This window comes from Medicago truncatula, chromosome 2, assembly GCF_003473485.1.
Source record: "Medicago truncatula cultivar Jemalong A17 chromosome 2, MtrunA17r5.0-ANR, whole genome shotgun sequence".
Classification (NCBI taxonomy): domain Eukaryota; kingdom Viridiplantae; phylum Streptophyta; class Magnoliopsida; order Fabales; family Fabaceae; genus Medicago; species Medicago truncatula.
In genome coordinates this window covers 27,924,773-27,931,056 of record NC_053043.1, presented here as the reverse complement: position 1 = coordinate 27,931,056, position 6,284 = coordinate 27,924,773, and the positions used below count along the sequence as shown (strand labels likewise).

Below are 6,284 nucleotides of genomic sequence, written 5' to 3'. Positions count from 1 at the left end.
TTAATAATTACGTTGTTGGGTTAACGGGGTGTTACAAAGGGTTTGATAATTGTTAATCCATCATCTCAAATATCAATTCATAAAATGAAAGTGGAGGCTTTGATATTCGATCAAGTAAATTTAGACAAAGATTGTAAAGGCAGTGAAATAGTCTTTACAATCTTTGAGACATATAGTTTCGAACTTCAAGGATTCGAATTCTGATCAAGTCAGTGAAATAGGCTTGGTTGCAACCTAGAACCAAAATCTAATAGTAATCAAGTCAGTGAAATAGGCTTGGTTGCTAGAGGAACAAAAGAGAAATTGTCTTTAGAAGTTAGGTCTAACATAAGGTTATAAGTTTAATAGTTTGGTTTGTGAAGGACTTGTCAATTAGATGAACCAATAATCCCAAGGCTCTTTTTATTTTATTATTGTTATTTTCTTTTATTTAAAAAAAATGCAACTTTGTACCTTTTAAACTTTCATTCTAATCATTGTTAAAAGTTAATTGAATTCATAACTCCCTGTCGGAACGATACTTTTATTACTACTTCGGTAAGACCGTGCACTTGCGGTTTTATCCCATCATACTTGCACTAATGTAATGATTGACATAAAGATAACATGTAAGGATAATAAGGAGTGTATGTGAGCACGTAACTAGGATTTGGTGAAATATGTGAAAATAGACAAACTTTGAAAAATAGACGAACTTTGACATGTTAGCTTGCAATTCATTATATGCTAATGATAAGATGATGAATAGTGGTTGAATTGATTAATTATAGATGATGGAATCATTGATTAATTAAGTGTAAGTAACGGATTGTTTATTATGCGATATGGCTAAATGAAAAGGTGTTGTTTATTGATGTGTTTATGATAACAGGATGTTGTTGATGTGATAAACATGATGATGAGATTATATTGTGAATATCATGATAATACCTCCATCCCTATATATAGGACCCTTTTTCTAAAATCACGGGAATTAAGAAAGTGGATATTTGTATTAGAGTTGTTTGTAATCACTATTGTTTTTACAATTTAATATTCCTTAAGAGAGAGAGAGTTGGTTTATGTTTTCCATATCTTATTTATTGCTGATTGAAGAAAAATATGTATAATAAATAGGGGTATGTATGTAAAAAAATTATTAATGTAGTTCGAAATAGCAAATGGGTCTTATAAAAAGGGTCTTATAATTAGGGACGGAGGTAGTATATGATTACTTTGGTGATAATGAATTGTTGAAGTATGAATCTATGGATTTGACAATGAAATGATGAGTTCAGTGTGGTGATATATTATATAATGGTGTGAATTACATAATGAAGAATTTATGGTATTGTGCATTGTCGAGTATATACTTGAAGTCCATGCATTCATAAGTCTTGAAAATGAAGAGATATGTAGAGGGATCACTCGGTGATAGACCTCCAATATCCAAAACGGTACCACTTGCATGCAAAATCATCTAGTACATTGCATGAATATGAGTCTATGTGAAAGTCATGTATTTGTTTATGTGAATATATATGAAGATGTGTGTATGGCTATGTATGTTCTTTGGTGATGAAATGAGAGTGATGCATAAACGACTTTGTGATAAGTAGATGATGTAAATATTTTCTATGTTTTATGATGTTGAGTTGAAAATCGTTGCATTTATGTAATTAATTGAAAGAGATTATATATATGATGATAGTATTTTAGGAAATGATTAAGTGTATCTATATGTGATATTTGAATCCTAAAGTATTATGCTTGAGCTTATATATTGTTTATGTTGAACGTGTATTTTAACCTCAAGTGACTGTTTGGTCACTTACATCTTCGTGGTGTAGACGTGCAGTTTCAGGACGTTTGAGTAGACGTCAGTACCCAAGAACGACTTGAGGCCTAATCCTCCTTTCCTTGCTTTTACCTTGGAATCTTAGTGGTTGTGCTCTGATTAGGGTGTCTGGGAGTATATTTATATTTACTTTTGAATTTTTATGTTATGAGGAACCCTCGAGTTCACCTATATTGATACATTATGAGATTTATGAGTTATGACTTCATTTGGTTATATGATGTATTTTTGACTCTTTTATGATTATGATGATTTATGACTATTTTAGATTAATGATGAAGTAACATCTTAAACCTTTGTGATTATATGTTGATTTTATTATTAAATATTGTATTGGGGTTTGAGGGTGTTACATATTGCATGAAATAGATCCAAGGTGAGATAAAAGCACTTGAACACCATAAAGCTTATTTTTAGTAAATGTTAAATTAAATATAGGACTCATTTGTTACAGCTTAAAAAAATCATTTTGACATTCTATAATTTAAATATTATTTTAAGAGATTTTATTAAAAAAATCAATTTTGTGTTTGTTTATCGAAATAAAAATCACTTCTTTGAAAGAAAAAAAATACTCTGTTTGGATACAACTATATAAAAATGATTTTTTGTGCAACATTATCTCCATCTTTTGATACTTATTTTCTCTTCCCTCTATATAAAATATATTTTAAAAAAATATTACAAATAGATACAAAACTCTTTCAAGTAGATGCTGATTTTTTTATTTATAAATTGTGATAAATGGATACAATACTTTTTAATTTCTAAAGTGATTTTCTTAGATGTAAAAAAAGTGATTGTTTCTTGAAAAAGTTATAACAAAAGGTCTCATACGGCCCGTTTGTTACGAATTAAAATACTTATGATTTTGTCATTTAATAATTTGAAGATTATTTTTTCAGTGATTTAATAAAAAAAAATCATAATCTATTTTATGTTTTTTTATCATAATAAAAACTACTTTAAAAAAAAATAGTTTGTTTGAATACAACTATATAAATGGATATTTTTTGTTACAAAATTACCTCAATATTTTTATCAGTTGTTTTATTTCCCTCTAATAGGGATTTTTGATACAAAAAGATACAAAAGACTAATAAAAAATATTGAGGGGTCAAATGATTAGAATATGACATAATTGTGTTTTTGTTGCAAATTAAGTTTCGTAATTAGATAATAGATTATCAGTTTTTATTGGATATTGTTTTTGACTCTAGATATTTAGAAGTGAAAAGTGAGTCATTATGATAAAATTCGTGTGGAAAGTCAGTTATTATAGTTTTTTTTTTTTTTTAATTGGGTGTAAGTTTGTTCGTTTTAGTTTGTTTTAATTGACCGTTTTAAAGAGAGAAACAATATGAGAGAGTTGAATCAAAATACACAAAATGATATAATTTTGATAACGTATCATGTAATTAGAATGAAGTAAGATTGTATTTTTTGTAGTCATTAACTTTCATAACTAGAGAAAATAGATATATTTCCTTATTTATTAAAGTAGATAAGTATAAAAGTGAATTAATGTATTATCACTTTCATTAGTATAATAATAGAGTCGAACATTGAAATTTAAAGATCACACTACGCTTAATTTTTTAACGTAAGTGTTGTGTTTTAGTGATACATTCACAAATTGTTCTGCACTTAGGAATTTGAGGAGGGATGCAAAAACTAGTTGGGCAATCTTCATCAGATTCGCATGTAATAATTGCTATGATGTCGAAAAATAATTAAGGAAGGTTAGCAACAGAAAGTTTATACAGTAAGAAAAGGTAAGAAAGATGAATAAGATAAAAAGAAGGGTTAATAGTGTTTTTCACCCCTGTAATATATGTCATTTTCGATTTTCGTCCCTATAAAATTTTCGGTTTGATTTTTGCATCTAAAATTTCCGATTTTATAGGGGCGAAAATGACATATTATAGGGGTAAAAAACACAATTAACCCTAAAAAGAACATTTGAAACGGTAAGAAAAGGTACTTACAGCAGTTCGTTACATAAAGAAAAATGGAAAGAAAGATGATCGCGGCATAAAAAACATTTAAAATTTTAGTCATTTTGTATTGCTTTGAATGTAGAAATTGAAAAATGTTTGATTACTTTATAATGTGAAAAACCTGAGACTTTATTTGCAAGAAGCGACTCTTAAAATCATATTATTATTATTAAATGTTTCTTTGATGTACATCTAAAAACCATATTAAATTCTTTAAAAAATGTATCAATATTAATGTGTTTGTCGCTCAAAATCATTGATTTAATCAATTGACCCTTCATTATATTTTTATTTTTCATTTCGTCCTTTCATCGTAGAGAGGGGGAAAATCCAAAATAGAAATAATAGATGAGAAAATTGCCTAAAACAAATATGAGAAATGTTAGCAACATATTTTTTTCAACATTTTTTATTATTGATAGATTCCGTGTGAATTTTAACCAATCAAATAAAGTGTGTTAATATATGTGTTGTTAACATTCCTCTTAATATAATTTAATGATGAAAAAAACCAGGTGTAATAATAATGTACCGATGAGGTGAAAAAAATTACTCCCTCCATTCTGGTTTATAAGAAGAAGAAAAAATGAAATCACACATATTAAGAAAGTACTTGAAAAACACAAACTCAATGAATGTAAAGATAAACGATTTAATCCAGAAGTCCTAGCTCAACTGGCAAAATGCCGAAATTGTTAGGCCGGATGTCATGACCGGGGTTCGAACCCCGGTACCTCCACTTGTGTGTGTGAGTTTTATAATGGCTTTGCCATTTAAAAAAAAAAAAAAAGATAAACGATTTATAATATACCCTTCTTAATATTTCATGTGCATTTTCAATAAATGTTTTGAAAAATACAAACTCAATAATGTCAAGGTTATTTTCTACATCAATTCTACAATTCTACATCATCTAACCATCAATTCTCACTCTTAACCCTAATTTCCAACTAATCATCAGAATCATCGGCTTAAGAAAATTGAATGTTAGTCCCACCCTTACCTTAAGAAAATCGATCAGCAGTTCTCTCTTGGTTCTTCTCTCCTCTTGTTCTCCCTTTTTTCCAAAAGTGGTTGTACGTGAAAATAATTCTAAACCTAGTTTCTCCTATTTATCTCTTCCCATCTATTTTATCTTATTTCCACTTAATCCACTAAATTCTCTAAATTCTCAAAACAGCCCCACAACTTAATCTTATTTCTATTTCCAAGACTTATTCTATTAAATAATAAAATAACACTACTTAATAAAATAACGACACTCCACATAATCATTTAAATCACATAAATACTAAAGAATAGACTCTTAAACTTAATAAAATAATCTAATAAATAAATAGGGCGTTAGACGTACGTAACGGGATGGGAAATATTATCGTTGTATTCATCATTCCTTATGTATCATTATGAACCTGTTGGTGTTAGATTAAATTTTAAAGATATTTAAGTTGAGGCTATGTGCCAGATTTATTGGAAGTTGTTTAATGTTAAAAATATTTCCGCTGCGATGAATTGATATGTTTTATCAAAGATATTATGTAATAAATAGTATTTTATTCTATTTATGGATTTTTGTAAAGAAGTGTGACATTCCGTTTGTTGATTAACTCTGATTTTATTTAATATTCACGTTGTTGGGTTAACGGGGTGTTACAGGACACATATTAACTTCAATGTTGGCCAAATCATCAAGAATTTTGTTAAATTCCGCCAATTGCTCCGAGATTGATTTAGACTCCACCATCTTGAATGAATAGAGTTGTTGTTTCAAGAGCTGCCTATGAGCCAAAGATTTCGTCATGTACAATGACTCCAACTTAGCCCACATCGATGCCGCAGTAGCTTCTCTTGCGACATCCCTTAAGACCTTATCTCCGAGACATAAAACAATGGTACTCTTTGCCTTGTCTATCATCTCACGCTTCTCCGCTTGTGTCAAAGTTGCCGGCATCGCCGCTTCACCCTTCAATGCTTCTACACACTTTTGTTGTGTCAAAACCGCTTGCATCTTAACCTTCCACAACCCGAAATCATTACTTCCGGTGAACTTCTCGATGTTCCACTTTGAACCCATGATACCAACTATACCAATAACGCCTATGCCCCACAGTGGGCGCCAATTGTTGTGAATTCCGGTAAAAATCACACCAATGAAAAACAAAGATGTGTGGAGCAAAGGAAGTGGTAATCAATGTGTAAAGTGTCTCCAAGCAACAACAACAAAAAACATACCTAGATCTAAGTGTAGAGCAACACCACAAGCATAATCAAAGCACAAAGATAAGCAATGAAAGAATGGAACAAACACACCAAAAGAATGTTGACCCAGTTCGATCCAATATGACCTAATATGGGGGAGAGAACAACTCTCCAATCCACTATGATGAAAGTGTTAGAAAGAGTTACAAGAAAATAGCTTGCAAGCTTACACAAGAACAAGACTTAAT

The 6,284-nt window shown here is 29.8% G+C and overlaps 1 long non-coding RNA gene across 1 annotated transcript; it reads right to left on the bottom strand.

Annotated features, from left to right (window-relative positions):
• Positions 1 to 3,255: 3,255 nt before the first annotated feature.
• On the bottom strand, positions 3,256 to 3,965 carry LOC25486728 (uncharacterized). Its single transcript, XR_003009364.2, has 2 exons — positions 3,826 to 3,965; positions 3,256 to 3,551 (listed from the first exon to the last, which is right to left on the bottom strand). It is a non-coding gene; the product is annotated as an uncharacterized lncRNA (long non-coding RNA).
• Positions 3,966 to 6,284: the final 2,319 nt, after the last annotated feature.